The sequence below is a fragment of the Lissotriton helveticus genome, chromosome 1_2 (genome assembly GCF_964261635.1).
Source record: "Lissotriton helveticus chromosome 1_2, aLisHel1.1, whole genome shotgun sequence".
NCBI lineage: Eukaryota > Metazoa > Chordata > Amphibia > Caudata > Salamandridae > Lissotriton > Lissotriton helveticus.
The window spans coordinates 209,603,529-209,628,157 of record NC_136058.1 but is presented as its reverse complement, the minus strand read 5'-3'; the positions used below and the strand labels follow the sequence as shown (position 1 = coordinate 209,628,157).

General features: G+C 45.7%; 1 protein-coding gene and 1 long non-coding RNA gene across 3 annotated transcripts in view; one reads left to right on the top strand and one right to left on the bottom strand.

Moving 5' to 3' along the window:
- SPATA6 (spermatogenesis associated 6) overlaps positions 1-24,629 on the bottom strand; it is a 478,099-nt gene that overhangs the window by 241,972 nt on the left and 211,498 nt on the right. The gene's annotated exons all lie outside the window — the stretch shown is intronic.
- On the top strand, positions 834-15,841 carry LOC144799837 (uncharacterized). The gene is made up of 3 exons (XR_013603884.1): positions 834-904; positions 1,311-1,383; positions 15,610-15,841. It is a non-coding gene; the product is annotated as an uncharacterized LOC144799837 (long non-coding RNA).

The following is a 24,629-nucleotide window of genomic DNA, read 5'->3' as shown; positions in this document are numbered from 1 at the left end:
AAATGCCCCATGCCGCGGTTTCACTTTAATGTCGGCTCCACCCCTTTCTTTAAGATGCGGCTTGTCTAAAGAAAGGGGCGCGGTCTCCAAATATTTGTAATGCAATAGGTCTCGCATTTGCGAGAGTTGAAGCTATTGCAAACTCATAAATGCGAGAACTATTGCATTGCAAATGCTTGTTTGTTTTCTGCGGTGGCGAACAAGTCTATCTGTGGAGCGCCACACAGCCTGAAGAGGTTTTGTACGATTCGTGATTTTCTCTGCTGAGGATGTCTGCCTGAACAATTTGCACACCTGGGAAGTGAGTCACCAGAGGTTAATTTTGTAAAATATAAAAAAGTGCCAGGGCTCTCCTCAGGAATTATACTGATGCAAACTGCATCCTGATTAGGGCCCCAGCCCTTATTATTCTGGAGAGGACTTTGTGTAATGGCTAGCGCTGCCGATTTCGGAGTTGGGGATCCGGGTTTGAGTCTCGACGTGCCCCAACATCCTGTGATTCTGGGGAAAATCACATGCCTTCCAAATGAGTGTGTCCTTAACTGGTGCTATAAGTGCCGGTGCTGAGTATTAGAGGCCGGTGCTGAGCACCGGCTCAAATTAAGCACTGTGAGACGCTGTGATCAGCATGTTCCTGCCTGTCAGCCATTTCCAAATTGTCTGGGCCCCGTGTTAAATCCCATCTGAGGAGGCCCGTGCTTGAACACTGCTACGCACGATCATATTAATGCGAAGGGGGAATGAACTACAATTCCCATTAGCCCTCATGAACCGGAAGTGAAGAAGAGGCGTTCACGTGTCGTCCTGAAGGGTTCATAATCCATTCCGGATCAGAAGACGCTGCTGATTATTCTCAAGTTTCAGAGGCAGCAACCGAAGGAGGGAGAACTCCTGTTCCAGAGTGGTAAGGATACTGGTAGGACCGCGCAAGTCTTCCTCGTTTACCTTTGAGTGCTGATAGCGCTTTCCAGATTGTTTTCGCTTTGCTTTTCTATTCAAAACTGCTATACCGCATTGGGATCGGTATAACGAAGACATTTCCTTTTGCCTATACATGCCTTTTCCTGTTGGTGAGTTGCACCTTGTAGCTCGTGCAGGAAAGGGATTTAAGGAGTCAAGTTACATTTGGTACCTTGTCTCATGATGGTCATGGAGCTGTAGTAACTTTGGGATCTCCCTGTCGAGTGACCAGGGCTTTTGTTTGTTTCATTGATCTCTGGGTATCATGTTACTTATGAGGAGTAATAATTAAGAACGAATGATATAGATTTATTGAGCACCTTGTGTTGTTTCTTTTTGCCTTTTAACAGGGGGTTGTCTATGGACCAGTGGACAGAGCTTTGCTCCACCTACCCTGTGACGACAGGCTTTACAGAACCACGGGTAGGTAGGAAGTAGAGAGAAAAGAATGGGTGTTTATAGTAGTAGCTAGGTTGATACTAATGGTTCTTTTTCTCCTCACAGCTTTCTATAGCGCCATATTCAAATAGCTTTGCAACTCTAGCTCATAAGGTGGATACGTATTTTATGTTACAGGTACATTTTGTGTATGCTGGTTATATGCTTTGAATTCAGAGGGAATGCTTTGAGGCTGAAAATTATATTGTGTATATTTATGTTACAGATCTCCCTCCCTGCTGAACCCTACCTTTCATTCCCACGCTTAATCACTTCAAGAGTCTGTGCTAATATAGCAAGTCAGACTTTAAGCTACTGAGAGGTGGACCATTATCAGCATCAACCCGATTCCGAGTACAAGCACCAGGACAGCCCCGTGGGATAAAGGTCTGGACCGTATTTCCCCCTGTATGTTGAGGTAGAACATGGTGGTCATATTGTCAGTTTGAACAAGGAGGGACTGGGCCTTGAATGACGGGCAAAAGGCTTTTAGTGCTAGGTCAACTGCCCAGAGCTCAAGGTGATTATGTGATAGGTCATCTCTCTCAGGAGACCATGTGCCCTGAATCTGGAGATGATCCATGAGGGCTCCCCACCCTAGTAGCGATGCATCTGTCACTATGGGCAGAGAGGAAACCTGTTGATGAAGTGGCATCCCTCGAAGCATGTTGGTTGGAAGGCACCACCATTTCAGAAACCATCTGGCATGTGGGGAGAGCATGATCCTGTACTCCCATTTGATCGTCAGCTGGCCTCACTAATCCTCAAGACATTCTTGAAGAGGACACAGGTGGAGCCGGGCATTTGGAGTAAGGAAGATACATGAGGCCATCAAGTTGAGGAGAGATGATACTGGCCTCACCGTGGGATGAGAGACTTTCATGAGAGAGTGACACTTAAGATGGATCAATAACGACCTCTCACCGAAGGACACCCTCTTGCCTGAATGGTGTCAATGGAAGCCCCCAAATAATGCAGAGCCTGAAAATGGAGTAGGCACTGACTTGTTGTAGTTAATATGAAGCCCTAAACATTGAAGGACATTGCATGTCCAGTTGTGATGAAGCAGAAGTGGACGCCTTGATTAGACAATCGTCTTTGTAGGGATAGACAAAGATTCAATGGTTCCTGAGTTGGGCAGCTACTACTTCCATGCACTTCGAGAAAGTTCTGGGTGCTGACTTGAGTCCAAATAGAAGTATTTGGTACTGATAATGATCCTGCCCCACAATGAAACTCAAGAACTTACAATGTTTCTTTGCAATTGGTATATGAAAATACACATCTTGAAGGTGTATGGAGCAGAGTCAAGCTTCCTGGTATAATTGGGTATAGAATTGATGTAATGCCAGCATCCAAAACTTTTCTCGCAAATCCATTAGCCAATTGTATGTCGCAAATGGGTCTGAATTTGTGCTTGCCTTACTTCTTTAAAAGAAAATGTCTGGAGTAAATGCCTATTCACAGTTGTTTTTGATGAACGGCTTCCACCACATGCTTCTGCAGCTGGATGTGGACTACCGATCATTGCATTTGCAGATGGTGTTTGGATGGTTTTGGTGGGATGGTTGGTGAAGGACTTGTGAATCTGAGACAATACCCATTAAAAAAAATATTCAATACCCATAAGTCTTGTGTGATTTTTTGCCACTCTGGTTTTCAAAATACTTATTTTCACATACGTACAGTGAACACAGCTTGATGCCTACAACCACTGGGACCGGCAGCATTTTAAAAGCATCTTCAGACTAGTGTAACACAGCCATTTTGCCTACATCCCTGAGGCCCAGCAGCGTTTCAGCAGTCCTATCAATTGAGGAGTCAATACAACATGCCATTTAATAGTTGCGCTCAGTCATTGCCACTGTAACTAACTTACCACTTCAACAACCCCATATTAACCCCCCTAACTCTTCCCTTCTGTCATTTCAAATTTCCTTCTGATGCTACCTGTCCGTCCATTTAATCTCTATACGTGTGCTGTAATCTTCCTGCATACGTCAGTGTAAAGTCTTCTACGCTTACAGTTATCAGTCTGGCCACATTCTCCGCGATCACCCCGTCCCCCTCTATTGTTGCATCTTTTAAATAGCATCCTGGAGGTTTGCACCCCCGGATTCCAGTCACTTTGCAAACGGCTCCCATATATATACAGGCCTTGATCTTGCTGGCATTAGATCCCAATAATTCGTTAGCTGATCTCTGCAGTAAGTGGCTGCGTGCCGCCATCCCGCTATCGTGGGGGCCGTTGCTTTTTCCAGTGCATAGCCACCTGCCGTTTTGCCAGTAGCAGCAGCATAGCTGTTATTTTCCACGAGCTTTTTGGTGTTTCCAATACAAATCCCATCAGTGCAATCAATGGGGTGAGGTGTAATTGTTTTCTCAGTTATAACTCCAATGTGCCTGCCCACCTCCTTACAATAGTGCGCGATAGGCCCGCATGTCCAGGCAAGATGGAGGAACGTTGCCTCCTGCACCCCACATCTCCAGCATCTCGTGTCAGTCAGTAAACCCATTTGGTGTAGCTGTATCGGTGTTCTGTATACCTTGTTTAAAAACTTGAAGTGTATGAGTCGCAATCTATAATTTGGCGATAGATGTTCTAGCTGCGAGCAACAAAACTGCCACTGTTTTTCAGTTCTAGTGGTGCCGATGTCAGCCTTCCACTGCACTTTAGATGTACTCGTAGTGATTTTTTTGTTTGCATATATTTTATTGGTTTATGCAGTCAATCAGTCAATACACAGATATGCAGTGCCGGAGAAGGGAATAATTCACATACATTGCATAATAATAGTACAGTAAGACAGTACATTGACGTTGCTCATCAAAACAGTCTTTGTGTATACCAGTTCGTGCAGCAGAAATGCTAGGACAACGTAGAAAGATAATAGAGCAGCAATGGACGTGATGACACTCAGTATGTAGAGCAATGCATCCTCAGGGTGTTGTGGGGCAAGGTTTAGTGGGAGGTGGCATGTTCTAGTGGCTCTGTGTTGTGTTCACATAATTCCTGATAAACAGTGCGTGGTAGCACCAGATGTGGCGTGTAATCAGGAGTACCGAATGTCGGAGGTATACCGTCCACCAATGCAACATATCCAATATTTTAGCAAACATGGCAGTGGAATCCACCACCGTAACTTCCAAACAAAACTGTTGGGGACAACAAGTCAAACAGGGCAAAACAGGGGAAAGAGATAAGGTCTCTAGCACCACAATGTGATTGCTGAGGGGGAATAGGTCGTGTCAATAGTATTGTAGTGTCGTGAGGTGGGTCAGTGTGCAGTTGGGAAGGCGAGTGCCCGGGTCCGAGATCTATATGACAAGAGTAGGTTGTAAGCGTCGCTCAATGTGTCGGGGGGAGGCTGCATCAATATTTAGGAGGTGTCAAGGTGTTAACTCTAGGGGTATGCAGGTGTCAGGGAGATAACACGACCTAGCTGTACAGCAGTGTCTCATCTCATAGGTATACGCCGCTCCTAGTGTGTTACCTCCTAAGTGAGTCCCTGATCCAAGCTTGCCTGTTGGAAGGATTTCAGTGTATCATCCCAGAGTTGCACAATTGGAAACTTCCACAAACCGCCGTTTCCTCTTGGTGCAGTGTGATGCTTTCAGCTCTCGCCCAGTTAGTGAAGGAAGTGCACCAGTATTTAGCAAGTGGGGGTTCACCCCTTTTCCAGTGTTTGGTGAGCATGTGTTTGGCAGTGATGAGTCCTAGGTCCCAGAATCTAGCCGGCACCTTATTCAATTAAGTTATCTTATACAGCCCTAGGATGCAGGCCTCCCATGTATGTGGTAAGCCCGCGCCAGCACTTCGTGTTAATAGGGTCGTCACCTCATCCCAATATGTGGCAAGAGTGGGGCAGTTCCAGAGCATGTGTAAAATGTCCGCACCAACCAAAGTACATCGGGGGCAGCTAGCAGTGGTAATCAAGAAATACTTGTTAATCTTATCCGGAGACAGATATGCTTGATGTAGGATATAAAACTGTATAATTTTAAAATGGGAGTTACGTGGGTTGTTTACAGGGCTAGCTAACACCATCGCCCATTCCTTGTCTGTCCATCCCCTCCCTCGGGATGCCGCCCATTTATCTCGTATTGGCTGTGTGGAGCGCTGCGTGTGTACGAGAAGGGCCTGTGCTAGCCAGTGGATAATATGGGAGCCGTTACCCAGGACATGTAAGTACTGTATGAGATGATGCATTTGTAATTCCTCATGTATGTCACCCCAGGAGTCTGTGTACGTGCGCAATATCGATGCGTGTAGGAGAAATTGTCCGGCCGGTAGGCCCGTGCTCCCCGTTAGTTCTCCAAAAGGAAGCAGGGTTCCATCTACATAAAGATCTCCTATGGTTTCCACACCAGCCTCCACCCATTTCTTCAGCATAGCCGGTGTTGCCACTCCACCCCGCCTGGTGGTGCCCAGCAGGGGGAGCGCCGGAGCATAAGGCTTCACCTCTCGGGTCAATTTCAGGCTACGCAGGAAGCACCTGCGAGCCACCGCTATATGTAATGGTAACGGGAGGGGCCCTTTTGTCAGGGGGTGAAACAATGCGCAGATTTGTGCGTGGGTCCATACAGTGGCGTCCGTGGCGGTGTCTTCCAGATTCCTCCCACCCAGCCAGCATGACACCCACTGCAGCTATGCCGGCAGATAATATAGTTCTAAATTGGGGACTGCCTATCCTCCAGCCTCTGTGGGCGCGTAGAGTTTTGTCAACGCAAGATGTACTCGTAGTGATAGGGGACGAATTATGTGTGGTACTATATATACGGGTTATCAATTTGCGAGGAGAGATGCATTCGATAGTACATCTTCTAGTGCTGCCAGAGTGGGGGGCGCCTGCGTAAAGCTATCATATCTGGCTCTACTTGCCGCCCTAAGTTGGTAGTATAACAACATATCTGATGCCGATGGTGTCTGTTTTTGCACATCTGTTGTAGCTCAAGAAATGTATCGTCTGGAAGACCCTGTAGAAGCCATAGAAACGCCTTTCACAATGGTGAACTGTACGGTGGACGCTTGGCGGCGGATCCGTAAAATATTGCAACTCCCGATGCTCTACTCACCAGACCTACCTCTTGTTTATCATTCCCAACTGACACTGCTGCAGGAAGGTGGGTTTCAAACTATGTGTCGACGACTTGGCATTCAAAAGTGGGGGGACCTCTTCTTGAACTGTCAATTTAAAAGTAGGGACCAGATATTTCAGGATATTCAACCCAAGCCTCTCGAACTATTCTACTATGTCAGACTCCGACAGGGATTGAAGAGTATACTACCACAGTTCCCTGATGACCCCGAAACAATGCTGCTGCTACATAATGTATTGACGTCGGCAGATGGGCTTCATAAAGTATCCCACATATATAGGAACATTAGGAAACAAAGCGCAAATACACAGTGTAGAGCTCGTGGGCAGTGGAGTGATGAAATGGGAGTTGAAATTGATGATCAGCAGTGGGCCTATTGTTGTGACATCACTGCTAACATCTCTTCTAGCTGTAGACTCAAGATTATACACTTTAAATTCTTGCAGAGAATATACTATACACCAGTCAAAAAGCTGAGATTCCACCTGGCCGACAATGACAGATGTGATAGGTGCAGGGCAGAGGGTGCGGGCTTCTTGCACTTAGCATGGGAATGCCCGAGGATATCTGAATACTGGACAGAGGTTCATACGGCGCTACAAGAGATGATAGGCAGGGTGATAGATAGAGATCCACTCATTATGTTATTAGGATATACGATGAAGGTACCAAAGCCCACTAGGAAATTTGTTAACATTGCCTTACTGCTAGCAAAGCGCAGGGTTGCATGTCGCTGAGGGAGGGGGAGAGCCCCCAAATTTAAGGAATGGTTGAATGATATTATTTACTGTCAGGATCAAAATCAAATTCATGCAGAAACACAGCCAGCGTGCAACAGGCGTAAGGATGTATGGGACCCCCTACGGGGCTATCTTGTGAAATACAATAGTGAATCGCATGATGAGGACCAGACAAATACTGGTTCTGCTGGTGAGTTGTAGATCACGATGCTCGTCGGGATGCTGGGCTACAGATCATACCATTTGCCAGTACACGCATTGTAATGCAGTAGACACCATGAAAAAGTAATGTGACTATTCATATTAGTACTATTAAAGTTTCATTAATGTTCTGGCGTTGGTATAGTGCTGAAATGAGCATGAGATTGTTCTACTTAATGGACTCATTGATGGTCGAAGACAAATACACTGCTATGCTCGTTTGATATGAAGAACATTACCACAAAAGACTCAACCCTTATGCCAACATTTGTACTACTGAAATAGTGTTATGTTGTGTATATTTTGCCAGACCTACTGCCTATGGAAATACACCTGTATTGTAATTTGAAAAATCTCAATAAATAAAGTTTAAAAAAAATAAGAAATGTATCGTCTGGATACAGGTCTCCCCCCCCCCCCCCCCCCCCCCTTCCGTCAAGTCATGTGCCTTTGCTCTCAGTGTGGTGGCATGGTCCATTAACGGCGCAAGAAAATTAGAAATGCTTCACCCCACAGAACTGGGTAACGGAGGAGGGTAAAGGAAAGATTCATATCTTGGAGCGTGTTGTAGGTTTGTCCCCTTGAGCAGGCTGCTGGGTGGATCTTCCTCTAGGTTGCCTTCGCTGCTGCTGTTGGTAAGGTCAGTGCTTTTGAGGTTGATGGCAACCTTGATACCAGTGAGGGGTTTGAACCTTCAAAGGGTAAAAACAGGTATGGTAGGGCTAGGAAGACCTTCTTTGTTCTTATGGCCTTTCGAGGCCAACTGCATTGAGGGTCTCCATTTCGGATTTCATACAAGCCATCTGCCGTCAGTGTGGCTGCCAAAAAGGGTGGATCCTGAGAATGAGAGATTAAGGATCCTTTGTTGAGACTCCAGTTTGAGAGACATAAGACAGAGTTAAGAATGCCTAGGTAAGGCAACTCAAAATATTTGTGTGCTGCCAACAAGGAGAAATCTGCTGTGGCACTGATGACCTGTAGAAAACTATCAAGCCCCTCATAGACTATCTCTAGGAAGTCTTCCAGTTTGTCCCTGGGAAGACCATCAGCAAACTTTATAGAGTTCTGGGCAGGTATGATAGAGCACTGCTCTATCATACCTGCCCAGGAGAGCTGCTGCACTGGCCATCTTCATGGTAGTTGCAGCTGTGCTTTATACTTTGCGGCCTACAGAACCCAGCTTCTTGCTGTCTTTATCAGGTGGTACAGAAGAAGCAGGAGTAGTAGCATGGTGTTTCTTGGCCGCTAATATGACCACTGAGTTTGGAGGTGGGTTGGAGCGAAGGAAAAGAGGATCCTGCTCGGGAGGTCTATATTTTTTCCACAGCATCGTGTTTGTTGGCCGCTAATATGACCACTGAGTTTGGAGGTGGGTTGGAGCGAAGGAAAAAAGGATCCTGCTCGGGAGGTCTATATTTGATTCATAGCCTCGATGGAGCAGATTTAGCTGAGGTCGGAGTAAAAAACAATTCCATTGCTGGCTCCAGGAGGCCTACCACCAAAGTAAGAATTGATATTGGTGCTGACCGTTGGTGAAGCGTCTACAATATAACTGAGGTAGAAGGTGTAGGCACCAACATTTGTATATTGAGCTTCACAGCTTCTTTTACCAGGACCTCCTGGAAGGCAGGATTGTCATCCACCAGAGAGATCCACGGTGGAGGTGAATCTGATAGTGTTGGCGTGTATCTTCCAGTGGAAGTGGAGGAAGTATATCAGGAGCAATGTCTAGATCTTGTGCAGGTTCTGGATCTTGATTGTATAGGACTATGATGGTGAGATCGTCTTTTAGAAGGATGGTTCGACAAACGCCTGAATCTGTGAAGTCTGTGATGGCACGAACAATGGCGTGTTCTTGAACACAATATATGTCTTGGAAGAGGAGCTTCCACAGGTGGAGGAATTGGCACCAGTGGAAAGGGTGCTGAAGGCGGTGGTGGAGGAGGCTGTGGTGGTGGAGGAGAGTCCGGTGATACTATCGGTGAAGAGGGAGAGTATACCTGAGTATTCGGAGAAGAATAAATGTGTCTCATAGTTTTCCTTTTCTCCTGTTGTGGTTTCATCGACCTCTTTCGGTGTCTCAACGTCAGTCCACTCAACATCAATAGATCTCTACACCTTGACGTCGACACACTACTAGGCTTCGATCTTATTCTGTGCGTCGACAGTGTATGTGTCTTTGATGTCGACCTACCCTGTCTCAACGTTTGCCTCTTTCCTGACTGTGAACAAGTAGGTGCCACGTCTCAACATCGATCCTCTTGAGGTCGACTGGGAACAATGTCATTTTTGGGCTGGAACCCTCTTCTAGGTCCATCGAAGGTAGATGCCAGCGCCCTGGTAGAGGACTGATCCTTTCCTCGCTCTGCAGTCCGACCTTCTGACTATTCTTGCTGTCTGTGTTTTTCCTCAGTGCCATAGAGGCAATTTTGAACCTTTTCCTTCAGTGTACACCTTGAAAACTTCCTGCAGTGCTGGCATTTATTAGGAACATGGCTTGCTGGAAGGAAGAGAATGCAGACAGCGTGATGGTCCAATTTAGCCTTCTTTCTCACCTGTCAAACAAAGATGGCATTTTATTTGAAAAAATACCACCACTTTCTGTCAGAAAAGGGCAAAACATTTTAGGGAGAGCTGAAAAACGTTGAATGTAGTTGTCATCACAAAATTCCACTGGTGAATTTTGAAGAGAAAAAGCCTAAAAGGCTGAGCTCAGGGCTACAAGATCCTGTCACTAACAGCCAGAATAAAAAAGTGAGGCAACTACCACCTGCTAGGCATGATGGGATACTGGTGGTCTCTGGGTCCTTAAACGCACAAACACTGTTTTTAAACTCACATAATAGCAGCTTATGGGGCTTCACTGTCCTGCCATCCTTCATCTTTCTACTTTCACACAAAGGGTTTTTGAAAGAGATTTAAAGTACTGACCTTAAATTATAAATATCTATATGGATATATAAATATAAATAAATATATATATATATATATATATATATATATATATATATATATATATATATATATATATATATATATATATATATATAGATAGATATTTATAACGCTGAATGCTATGAATTGTCTAATGGAGCAGCAGTTAAGAAAGTCAGTAAAGACTACAAAGAACAACTCAACTGTTGGAAAAGAGAAGGTTTAATTACCAAAGAAGAATTTTGCTTCCTTCATAAAGAGTTTCCTATTTTGCCCAATTTCTATCTGATCCCAAAGGTGCATAAACTCGAGACCCCAGTTCCAGGGCGTCCAATTATATCAGCAAGAGACAGTGTCTTTGAGAACACATCCAGATATGTCGACCACTATTTACAAGAACATGTAGTGACCTTGCCGACTTATCTCAGAGACACCAAAGACTTTCTAAGAAATTTAAGTATGATACAATGGTCTAGTGAATATCTGCTTATGACCTTAGATATCACCTCTCTTTATACCAGCATTAGACATGTCGATGGTCTCAAAGCGGTGGGTCATTTCTTGGATAACAGATGTATTTCTATGTATAGCAATAATAGCATGTTGTTTAGCATGATACATTGGTGTTTGTTTAACAATCTGTTCATGTTCGATGGCAAGATCTTCAAGCAGGAACAGGGCGTGGCCATGGGCGCATGCTTCTCCCCCAGCTATGCGTGCTTGCACGTTGGTTGGTGGGAGAAGCAAGTGCTCAGGGTGCAACACAAAGCATTGGTAGACGAACACGTAGTACACATATGGAGTTACCTAGAAGACATTTTTGTCGTGTGGAACCGCACTAAGAATCAGGCCTCACAATTTGTTGAAGCCATTAACATCAATCAGCTCAATCTGCAATTCACAGCACACATTGACCGATGCTCAGTAAACTTTCTTGACATCACAGTATATGAGGAAAATGGAAGATTAGAAACACGTTTGTTTCGTAAACCTACGGCAGGGAATACACTCTTACACACCACAAGCTTTCATCCTCAGCACACCATCTCCAGTCTACCATATGGTGAGTTTCTGAGGATACACAGAGCGTGCAGTACCTCTGAAGCATTAATTGCAGCACAGGAAGCAGCTAGAAATAGGTTTCTGCAAAGAGGCTATAGAGCGAAACTGCTCGACTCTGCTTTCAAAAAAGCCAATGCACACGATAGACAAGCCTTGCTACAACCCCAATCCATATCGGCCACGTTAGCCACACAAACACTCCCTAACGTGAGCCATAGAAACAGTCAAACCACTGGTGAAATGGTTCCATGCAGGTTCATCTCTACGTACAGTAGACAGGCCAATAGGATTAAGAGCATCATCAATGCCCAGTGGCCTATAGTCATGAGTGATACTGTCCTGTCACAGGTGTTACCCATCAAGCCCAACTTTACGTACAGGAAAGCTCTCTCTATGCGTAGTGATCTGGCCAAAACCAGACCTGAACTCGACCACAAAATAGGTTGGCCTGGACCTAGCAAAGGCTTCTATAAATGTAGCACATGTCGTGCATGCAAATTTGGCATCAATGTTAAAACTTTCAAAACTGCTTTCTCAGATGCCCCGGTCAGTTTGAAGGGCCACTACACGTGCCGCACTGATCATGTGGTATACATTCTGCAATGTGCGTGTGGTCTACGTTACGTCGGCAGCACTAAGCTGCCGGCATATCAGCGTATTTTACAACACCTTAGGGCAACTGTGAATTCTGACCCAACATATCCAGTTGCCCAACACGTCAAAATAGAGCATGACAACAACCTCAATGTGCTCAAATACTTTGACATTGACAGTGTTCCTCTCAATAAGAGAGGAGGGAACCGAGAAAAGCAACTTAGACAGCTTGGGACAAAGTACATTATCGAACTTGACACCAAGTCTCCCAAAGGGTTGAACATCTGTGAATATCTACATCATTATCTTTAAATCACCCTGTATGGGAGCCCAAGCACATCCAACCAACTCGCTGTGACGTCCATCCTCCTCTGTTCTAGTGCATGTTTTCTGCTTTGTACATATGTCTGTGATTGCTTTTGGTCTTATCCTGTACCTGTTTCCTAACTTTTGGCTTGCGGGATATTCCCGCTGCATAGTGACCCCCTTCCGTTAATGCTACACTTGGTGGGGGACTCTCTGATTTATTCTGAACCAGCTCTGACATCTCGGCTCCCCCCCCTTTTCTCTAGGTTGTTCTTTATATAATTTTTTTTAGCACTTGTCACTTTACAGCACATTTCATTTAGTACTACAGATTTGGATGCACAATTGTGGAGAAGGACTCTCCACCTATTTGATTAGGTGCAATATAGGTCAACAGTACATTTGTTTTTTCTTTGGTATGCCCGAGAAGTCTACATAACATGACCAATGTCCAGTTGACAGAGAGAACTTTATTAGGAATAGTGATGTTTAGGCATGCTCCTATGTTATCAAGCACATGTTTTTTTTTTTGCATTTGTGCAGTTATGTTTTCTAATTTGTCACTAACATATTGTAAGAGCATATCTAATAAGCGCCTTACATATTCCATCAATATTCATCTTTTCTGTCAGTGTGCCTGCTCTCATCAATGAGGGCTGTTACTTTTTCATTATTTTGTAATTTTATTATCACTTCATTTCGGGCGCTCACTTATGTTTTGTGTATTTTGCATTTCATATGTAATCAGAACAATGTACATTTATCCATTCTATGAATATTACTTACTTCAATGAGTCCTTCGCCAACAGTTTTTACATTTGTGTAGTTTTACATTTGTGAAAGTATTTCTTTGCTGTCCATCCAATTGGTAGTTTTGTAAAATCACGTGATTTTGACACTTAAGTATTTAAGTCAGACCTTTGAGCGACGCCGGTATGTGAGCAAGGCTACCGTGTTAGCCGAAATGCGTCATTTGTCCGTATTATTTGAACTTTGATGGAAGAATAAATCATTACTGCAGCCTGCAGTGATTGAAATCACCATAAGAGTCCATCTCTCTGTTTGGTGGGTTACAGCACCGGAGCGGTAATTGGATATAGATATATATATATATACTTGAAGATGAAGGATCACAAGAAAACAACAGCCAGCCAGGGCAAAAATCTGGATCCCAAAGGATACAATGAGTCACAAAGAAATAAAATATCCAAGAAAGAAGTGACTCAAACAGATATATTCACCAAAGAACAAAAATATATTTCCACTACAACGTTTCAGCTTCCGCCTTCCTCAGGTAGTTTCAAGATGGTAAGCTCAGTGGCTGCAGAGATGACACAGCTGAATTTTCAAAAAGCATCATGAGTGAAGATTCCATTTGGAATGTGGAATCAATGCAGTCCTGAGAGTTCTTGAGATATGCAGTAATCAGGATGTATTGTCAGTAATGTTCAGTCCATCTGGATGCAATGATTTTAAACGGTACATCCAGAAGTTTTCCCTGGAGTCCAGTAGTTCTTCCTTTGAGACATGTTCCACGGGGAAAATCTTCAAATCTGATAGTGAATGATCCACAAGGTTAAAATGATTGGCTACAGGTTGGTCAATTTTCTTATTAATTATTGCTGATTTGTGGTTCCTGAATCGTGTGCAGAGGTCATTCATTGTTTGGCCTACATATTGTTTTTTACAGCTTTGCTGTTGGCACTGAATCACATAAATAATGCATGTTGACCGACATGTAAGATGCTGCCTTATTGCATAGGTCCTTCTGGTAACATAACTAGTAACTGATGATGTTTGTAAAAGGTATTCACACGTGATGCACCTTTTAGAGTCACAGCAATGAACCCCTGCATTTGTTACAGCTTGTTTGAGTTCAGCTCTCACAATAAGAGATCGTAAATTTGGAGCTCTGCGGTAAGCAATGACTGGCGGTTTTGGGAAAATCTTTTGCAATTTTTCACAAGTGGACAGTAAGGGAAATGTTTTTTGCATTATATTTCTGTAGTTGGGAGCTGATGGATGATAGTCAACTACAAATGGAGTTCTGTCACTTTGGTTTCTGGCGTTGGTATTCCAAATAAGTGCTTCTCTGGGTAACTGCAAAGACTTGTCAATTTGTTGCTGTATGATATGCAGAGGATAGCCTCGCCTTCTAAATAATGTAGCAAGCTCCTGTAGATGGTCTTTACAGGTTTCCTCATTGCTGCAGATACGTCTTATTCTGAGTGCTTGGCTGTAGATGATGCTCAGTTTAGTGTGATGAGGGTGACATGAAGTCCAGTTTAGATACAAATGAGCATCTGTAGGCTTGTGGTACAGATCAGTTGTAATTTTGTGTTCATGAATGGTGACTAGCACATCCAGAAAAGGGAGATGATGCTTCTGTTTGGAATTGCTGCTGGTAAATTTGATGGTAGGATGGATATTGTTGATATTAGCTGTAAATTGTTCCAATGTTCTACTTCCTGCATTCCATATTATAAATATGTCATCAATGTATCATAGCCATACCAGTGGTTTGATGCTAGAAGTAGCAAGTATACTGTTCTCGAGTTTGCCCATGAAGATATTTGCATAGGATGGAGCCATCCGAGTACCCATGGAAGTACCTTGTATCTGCAGATAGTGTTTACCATTGAATGTAAAATTGTTGGATTTAAGGATAACTCTAGCAAAGTTGGTAAGCACATTTGTTGATGGTTTTTTCACAGTTCTTTTACTAAGAGCTTCAGATAACGCCATAAGCCCATCCTCATGTGGTATATTGGTGTATAATGATGTAACATCAAATGTAGCCAGAAGAGTATCATCATCAAATGTGTAGGTTTGGTTTAATTTTTCAATAATCTGAAGGAAGTGACTGGTATCTTTAACAAATGATGGAAGTTCCTGTACAATGGGCTGGAGGTGCAGGTCAACAAATAAAGATAGTCTCTCAGTGGCGGTGTCATTGCCAGAGATGATTGGACGGCCAGGATTGTTCATTTTGTGAATTTTGGGAAGCATATAAAATCTCCCAGGTCTTGGTTGGGGATGAACAGGTATATCTGCTGTGGTTTCATCAATGAGGTTTAAGCATCTGTACCTTACAACCATGTTTTTAATTTCTTTGTTCAAATCTTCAGTGGGATCAGTTTCTAAAGGTTTGTAAGTGTTGGTATCCAAAATATATATATATATATGAGTATTTTGACCCTTTTGTAAGTACAATCTGAAGAATTTCGCCACTGTACCTTGTTCTTATAGTCTTCATAATATGTTCTTTCCTAAGTGTTTCTACACGTCGTCCTGAAGAAAGGTGAACATCTACACTTAAGAAGATATTCTATGGAAAAGTGGTCCCGGATTGCAGGACGTGGGTGGAACTATTCAATGCTTATGATTATCAATGGAGATCCCCTAAGAGAGAACTAATATTACAACATCCTTTCATGAGGTGGGGGCTTGATCACAATGATGATTTACAGACAAAGGCTCTCCATCATGGCTTAATAAGCAATCAAATATGCAGATTACATGATCTCAGGATTGGATCTATATTTGCGAGTTATTCAAATTTAGATTGACAGATTCAGAACTGACACTGCCCTTCTATGTATATTTTAATTGGAAAAAGGTTACTGATCATAATCGTTAATGTCCTCATTAAGAGCAGATTATCTCAAATAATTGCTGCAGTTCGCTCATCATAAAAATCATAATCACCATTTTGACAATGCTTTCTCCTATAAAGCTTTTTATACTCTGTAAATCAGAATTTAGGAACAGACTAAAGTCAACAGCCAAAAGGATGGTTTACGTAAGAATTTTCCTCCACCAAAATAATCAGTGAAAAACTTGAAATCCTGCATAAACAATTTCACTTATACTGTTATTGAGGATGATCCTAGTCCTGTCCATAGGAAACAATACCCTATTCACAATGGACCATTAAACCGCAGCCTAAAGCTTTGTTCATCAGTGATCACCAGGGGCAGGGGGCACACAGTGGACCTCACTGTATAGAACTAAAATGTAAATCACATGATTCAATCAAAACACAGACATCACTCAAATGTACCTAAAAACATCCTCATTACAATGACATCAAAACTTTCAAAGAGGGTCTAGACTATTCACAGATTATGAATCCCTGCCATCACCCTCTACAACTACGAAGTTATCTGGGATTCCTCCTAGAAAGCATGCTCTCTTTCGGACCACACATTAGCAAGGTACCCGAAATAGAGAAGCTTAGGCACTAGTCATTTTAAAAACGGACACAGGAAATGCCCACTCACACTTCCAGCTAATGTCTTTCTTCTACTGAACAGGATTCTGCACTCCAAAGCTAGACTGATCATGGGCAAAAAAAAAATGTTATCACATTATTTCCATATTGAAGTATCTTCATGGTCTTCCAATAGAGGTGCAACTTCAAACTATGCTGTATCACCTTTAAAGCGCTACACACTTGCAGACCCAGTTACCTTACAGAACATCTTGGCCAGTGCAGGAAAATCCCACACCAAAGAATGCCTCTTGTTCTAATCCCACAAAGTCAGAGCATCTCAAGCTCAAAGAAAGTCGCTTTCTGGTTACGCTCCTTCAATCTGGCATTCCCTCTGAAGCCAACTAAGAATGGATTCTGACATTCTGTCCTTCAGAAAAAGATTCAAAACTTTCTTATTCACAAGATAAGTGGTTTGAAGATATGTCAGACTGTTCTCTCCCTCACTCCTCACTTCTGAATCTGACCCATAGTCAACTATTTCACCTTAGCTAAGGCTCTACTGTAGCAGCTTCCTCTCTTCCAGATGTTATTTTATCCACGTATCAGGCACTTCCCACTAATCTCTCTCTAACCTACCATGTCAATATCTTACCTTTCAACCTCTTAGTTCTTGCCATACCGATTACGTTTGATGTTCTTTATAAGTTTATTATCTCATATGTGGTTCTATGTTTATACTGTGCAGTTCTCTAATACAGCTTAGAAAAGCAGCAATTTAGAAAAACAATGTAAATAAATAAAATTAACAAATACATTATAGTGTCTGTAACTAAGAAACAAACATGAAAGGAATCACTCAACTCCATTCTGTCAGTTTTAAACGCTTCATAATGAGAACAATGATTAATCAAAAGCAGCAAATGCCTTTTCAAGACAGTAAAGTTACATAAGAAAACAAGCATTTGCAATGCAATAGGTCTCGCAGCATTCAAGTTTGAGTTATTGGCATTGTATATGACAATGTGTTGCATGAATTCTTTTCCAAACTCTGTATTGGCTGGTGGTGTTTGTGCCCGGTGAAAGCGTGCACTGACGGATGGTGGTGTTTGTGCCCGGTGAAAGCGTGCACGAACAACTTATGGCGTCTGTGCCTGGTGAAAGTGTGCACTGACGGCTGGTGGTGTTTGTGCCTGGTGAAAGGGTGCACTGGTGGCTGGTGGTGTTTGTGCCCGGTGAAAGCGTGCACTGACGGCTGTTGGTGTTTGTGCCTGGTGAAAGGGTGCACTGGCGGCTGTTGGTGTTTGTGCCCGGTAAAAGCGTGCACTGACGGCTGGTGGTGTTTGTGCCTGGTGAAAGCGTGCACTGATGACTTATGGTGTCTGTGCCTGTTGAAAGTGTGTACTGACGGCCGGTGGTGGGTATGCCTGATGAAACCATGTACTGATGGCTAGTGGTGTGTGTGTGCCTGTTGAAAGTGTGCACTGATGGCTGATGGTGTGTGTGCATGGTGTAAAAGCGTGCACTGACATGTTTAGAAGTAAAGTGCGCCATACTGCGATTGCTACAATAGTTAATTGTGGATGTGCTAACCATTGATGCGTGCACTGATGGCTGGTGGTGTGTGTGTGCTTGTAGAAAATGTGCACTGATGGCTAATGGTGTGTGTGCCTGGTGGAAGTGTGCACTGCCAGCTAGTGGCGTGTGTGCCCGGTGAAAGCGTGCATTGACGGCTGATGGGGTGTGCCTGGTGAAAGTGTGCACTGACGGTTGGTGGTGTGTGTGTGCGCCTGGTGAAAGCGTGCACCGACGTCTGGTTCTGTGTGCGTGTGGTGGAAGCGTGCATTGATCGCTGGTGTTGTTTAAATAGCAACATACTTGGGTCCAGCATATAGAGCACTCTTTTTAAACAGGCATTAAGAGTGAGACAGCACACAATGATCCAATGGTAATTACTAGTTGAAGGCAAATCGCATATAGAACATTAGGAACACTGCAATTCTTTACATTGATTCAGACGGTCCTTGCTGCATTCAGGACATTATCAAAAATCAGTCTGTTTCGTGAGAAGTAATACCTTACATCCTAAACAGCTGTTTTAACAGAATGTTCCCGACTTTAAAAAGAGAGATGACTAAAACATTGGCAGGGAGGCAGCATCCTGAATTTAGGTTGTATGAATGTTACTTTATTGTTTGACTGAAAGAAAAAAGCTCAACTATAATAAACTCCTAGCCAACGCTGCAACACCATTCTGCCAGCTAAGCAAGCCGAGTAAGAAGGGATGTGCGGACTTCACCCGAAGGTGTCAGAGCGAATTCACAATAGAAACAGAACTGATACATGAGAACATTACTAGTGAACAAAATACAAAGGCAAACGTTACATTACATGAGGCAAAAGTGACAATGATAACAAACCGTGCCTTACACAGTGTGTAAGGCACTTTTTGTTATCTTAGTCTAAGCCCGCCTGATTCTATGAAATGGCGGCGGGACGCGGGACAGGCCTTTATCCTTTTCTTTCACTTTCCGTTCCGCACTTCCGCCGCCGCGTATGCGCGTGCCGCGTGCGTGGGGGGCGTGGGCAGCAGGGCTGGCTGCTGCTGAGTGGTGGTGAGCAATGCCAGGCAGCCCCAGGGCACGCACAACATTATGCGGGCCAATAAGCAGTAAGCCCCTGTGCGTGGCATATGGGGCGCGGCAGGCGGCGCGCATAGCCAAAGAAGAAGACAAGAGAAGAACAACGAAAACTACGAACTTAACTGCCTTCCAAGTCCAAGACAAAGCAGCCAGGCGGCCAGGCCCGCCCACGCTGAGCGGCCCTGTCCGATTTCCGAATCCGAGTCCGAAGACCAAAGTAAGTCACTCAGAGTCTGTCACTCCGTCTCCGTCACCGACCGGCGGGGCAGGGCTGCTGCTGGCTGCCTGCCTCCAGGCCTGCTGCGTGCACTAATTAGTTGCTTTCCTGTCGCGCATTTGCCTGCTTCTTATTTATGTCCCAACTTGTCACTCGTGTTTGTCCCTCCTATAGAACATGCTTTCTCGCTTCTGTACTTCTTTGCTCCCGGGGCCGCACTCAGTGTTGCTCTCTGTTCTTGCCTGTGTGCCGCTTCCCTCCATATTGGGTTCGCCCTTGCACTCAACCAGCCCCCCAACCCCTGTTGCTTCCTCGCCTGCTCCATTTGCCCTCGGCTGCTGCTGAAGCAAGCAAGCAGGCAAGCCTATATTATAATAGTTACAGTGCGCAACGCACGCCAGGGACGGATGGTAACGGGCCCCGGCCTATAAACATTAATTATGGTGCCGTGGTGCGCACGCCCTACCGGCCTGGCCTGAGCCTTTTTAAAATTAATTAAATAGTTGGTAGTGGTACGCACTGGAGCCGGGCCGGGTCTTCATAATTAAAATGGTGCACGGGAGTGGCGGCGCGCAGAGTAGTGCTATTTTTATTTTGTATAGTGGTCATTTTCCTGCAGTTTTGCTCTTTTAGACTACTGTAAATAAAATGCGCTTTTATCAGCCAACGTAACGGTGTTCAATGCATTGGTCTTGTTAAGATGAATAGCTAAAATACTAGATTGTTATTCCATCATGTTTTTAAATGTTCAGCATCACATGCTTACTTTCGTGAGCTTTCTATGTACTTATGACATATGCATCATCGTTATAGTTGCTTCAGTCAAGGAAAAAATGCGTGTCTCTGCATCAGATGTTTGGTGATTAGCAGCTGTCCTAAGCAGGTGTTACAAAAGGAACCTTACATTATTAATCTAGTATGTTTGCACTCCGGAATTTTTCAAGCTAGCTCAGTTGGTTGATGCACCTGTTACAATGATGCAACTCTGAATCTGCACTCTGAATCTCCACTCTGAAGCTCCACTCTGAAGCTCCACTCTGAAGCTCCACTCTGAAGCTCCACTCTGAATCTCCACTCTGAAGCTCCACTCTCCACTCTGAATCTCCACTCTGAATCTCCACTCTCCACTCTGAAGCTCCACTCTGAAGCTCCACTCTGAAGCTCCACTCCACTCTGAAGCTCCACTCCGAATCTGCACTCTGCACTCCGAAGCTCCACTCTGAAGCTCCACTCTGAAGCTCCACTCTGAAGCTCCACTCTGAAGCTCCACTCTGAAGCTCCACTCTGAAGCTCCACTCTGAATCTGCACTCTGCACTCCGAAGCTCCACTCCGAAGCTCCACTCCGAAGCTCCACTCTGAAGCTCCACTCTGAAGCTCCACTCTGAAGCTCCACTCTGAAGCTCCACTCTGAAGCTCCACTCTGCACTCTGAAGCTCCACTCTGAAGCTCCACTCTGCACTCTGAAGCTCCACTCTGAAGCTCCACTCTGCACTCTGAAGCTCCACTCTGAAGCTCCACTCCGAAGCTCCACTCTGAAGCTCCACTCTGAAGCTCCACTCTGAAGCTCCACTCTGAAGCTCCACTCTGAAGCTCCACTCTGAAGCTCCACTCTGAAGCTCCACTCTGAAGCTCCACTCTGAAGCTCCACTCTGCACTCTGAAGCTCCACTCTGCACTCTGAAGCTCCACTCTGAAGCTCCACTCTGAAGCTCCACTCTGAAGCTCCACTCTGAAGCTCCACTCTGAAGCTCCACTCTGCACTCTGAAGCTCCACTCTGCACTCTGAAGCTCCACTCTGCACTCTGAAGCTCCACTCTGAAGCTCCACTCTGAAGCTCCACTCTGAAGCTCCACTCTGAAGCTCCACTCTGAAGCTCCACTCTGCACTCTGAAGCTCCACTCTGCACTCTGAAGCTCCACTCTGCACTCTGAAGCTCCACTCTGAAGCTCCACTCTGAAGCTCCACTCTGAAGCTCCACTCTGAATCTGCACTCTGAATCTGCACTCTGAAGCTCCACTCTGCACTCTGAAGCTCCACTCTGAATCTGAACTCTGAAGCTCCACTCTGAATCTGCACTCTGCACTCTGAAGCTCCACTCTGAATCTGCACTCTGCACTCTGAATTTGCACTCTGAATCTCCACTCTGCACTCTGAAGCTCCACTCTGCACTCTGAAGCTCCACTCTGAATCTCCACTCTGCAGCTCCACTCTGAATCTCCACTCTGCACTCTGAAGCTCCACTCTGAATCTCCACTCTGCACTCTGAAGCTCCACTCTGCACTCTGAAGCTCCACTCTGCACTCTGAATCTCAACTCTGAAGCTCCACTCTCCACTCTGAATCTCCACTCTGAAGCTCCACTCTCCACTCTGAATCTCCACTCTGAAGCTCCACTCTCCACTCTGAATCTCCACTCTGAATCTCCACTCTCCACTCTGAAGCTCCACTCTGAAGCACTCTGAAGCTCCACTCCACTCTGAAGCTCCACTCTGAAGCTCCACTCTGAAGCTCCACTCCACTCTGAAGCTCCACTCCGAATCTGCACTCTGAATCTGCACTCTGCACTCCGAAGCTCCACTCTGAAGCTCCACTCTGAAGCTCCACTCTGAAGCTCCACTCTGAAGCTCCACTCTGAAGCTCCACTCTGAAGCTCCACTCTGCACTCTGAAGCTCCACTCTGAAGCTCCACTCTGCACTCTGAAGCTCCACTCTGAAGCTCCACTCTGCACTCTGAAGCTCCACTCTGAAGCTCCACTCCACTCTGAAGCTCCACTCCGAAGCTCCACTCCGAAGCTCCACTCTGAAGCTCCACTCTGAAGCTCCACTCTGAAGCTCCACTCTGAAGCTCCACTCTGAAGCTCCACTCTGAAGCTCCACTCTGAAGCTCCACTCTGCACTCTGAAGCTCCACTCTGAAGCTCCACTCTGCACTCTGAAGCTCCACTCTGAAGCTCCACTCTGCACTCTGAAGCTCCACTCTGAAGCTCCACTCCACTCTGAAGCTCCACTCCGAAGCTCCACTCCGAAGCTCCACTCTGAAGCTCCACTCTGAAGCTCCACTCTGAAGCTCCACTCTGAAGCTCCACTCTGAAGCTCCACTCTGAAGCTCCACTCTGAAGCTCCACTCTGAAGCTCCACTCTGCACTCTGAAGCTCCGCTCTGAAGCTCCACTCTGAAGCTCCACTCTGAAGCTCCACTCTGAAGCTCCACTCTGAAGCTCCACTCTGAAGCTCCACTCTGAAGCTCCACTCTGAAGCTCCACTCTGAAGCTCCACTCTGCACTCTGAAGCTCCACTCTGAAGCTCCACTCTGCACTCTGAAGCTCCACTCTGAAGCTCCACTCTGCACTCTGAAGCTCCACTCTGAAGCTCCACTCTGCACTCTGAAGCTCCACTCTGAAGCTCAGCTCCACTCCGAAGCTCCACTCCGAATCTGCACTCTGAATCTGCACTCTGAATCTCCACTCTGAATCTCCACTCTGAAGCTCCACTCTGAAGCTCCACTCTGAAGCTCCACTCTGAAGCTCCACTCTGAAGCTCCACTCTGAAGCTCCACTCTGAAGCTCCACTCTGAAGCTCCACTCTCCACTCTGAATCTCCACTCTGAATCTCCACTCTCCACTCTGAAGCTCCACTCTGAAGCTCCACTCTGAAGCTCCACTCCACTCTGAAGCTCCACTCCGAATCTGCACTCTGCACTCCGAAGCTCCACTCTGAAGCTCCACTCTGAAGCTCCACTCTGAAGCTCCACTCTGAAGCTCCACTCTGAAGCTCCACTCTGAAGCTCCACTCTGAATCTGCACTCTGCACTCCGAAGCTCCACTCCGAAGCTCCACTCTGAAGCTCCACTCTGAAGCTCCACTCTGAAGCTCCACTCTGAAGCTCCACTCTGAAGCTCCACTCTGAAGCTCCACTCTGAAGCTCCACTCTGCACTCTGAAGCTCCACTCTGAAGCTCCACTCTGCACTCTGAAGCTCCACTCTGAAGCTCCACTCTGCACTCTGAAGCTCCACTCTGAAGCTCCACTCTGAAGCTCCACTCCGAAGCTCCACTCCGAAGCTCCACTCTGAAGCTCCACTCTGAAGCTCCACTCTGAAGCTCCACTCTGCACTCTGAAGCTCCACTCTGAAGCTCCACTCTGAAGCTCCACTCTGAAGCTCCACTCTGAAGCTCCACTCTGAAGCTCCACTCTGCACTCTGAAGCTCCACTCTGAAGCTCCACTCTGAAGCTCCACTCTGAAGCTCCACTCTGAAGCTCCACTCTGAAGCTCCACTCTGCACTCTGAAGCTCCACTCTGCACTCTGAAGCTCCACTCTGCACTCTGAAGCTCCACTCTGAAGCTCCACTCTGAAGCTCCACTCTGAAGCTCCACTCTGAAGCTCCACTCTGAAGCTCCACTCTGAAGCTCCACTCTGCACTCTGAAGCTCCACTCTGCACTCTGAAGCTCCACTCTGAAGCTCCACTCTGCACTCTGAAGCTCCACTCTGAAGCTCCACTCTGAAGCTCCACTCTGAAGCTCCACTCTGCACTCTGAAGCTCCACTCTGAAGCTCCACTCTGAAGCTCCACTCTGCACTCTGAAGCTCCACTCTGAAGCTCCACTCTGCACTCTGAAGCTCCACTCTGAAGCTCCACTCTGAAGCTCCACTCTGCAGCTCCACTCTGCAGCTCCACTCTGAATCTGAAGCTCCACTCTGAAGCTCCACTCTGAAGCTCCACTCTGAAGCTCCACTCTGAAGCTCCACTCTGCACTCTGAAGCTCCACTCTGCACTCTGAAGCTCCACTCTGCACTCTGAAGCTCCACTCTGAAGCTCCACTCTGCACTCTGAAGCTCCACTCTGCACTCTGAAGCTCCACTCTGAAGCTCCACTCTGCACTCTGAAGCTCCACTCTGAAGCTCCACTCTGCACTCTGAAGCTCCACTCTGAAGCTCCACTCTGCACTCTGAAGCTCCACTCTGAAGCTCCACTCTGAAGCTCCACTCTGAAGCTCCACTCTGCACTCTGAAGCTCCACTCTGCACTCTGAAGCTCCACTCTGCACTCTGAAGCTCCACTCTGAAGCTCCACTCTGAAGCTCCACTCTGAAGCTCCACTCTGAAGCTCCACTCTGAAGCTCCACTCTGAAGCTCCACTCTGCACTCTGAAGCTCCACTCTGCACTCTGAAGCTCCACTCTGAAGCTCCACTCTGCACTCTGAAGCTCCACTCTGAAGCTCCACTCTG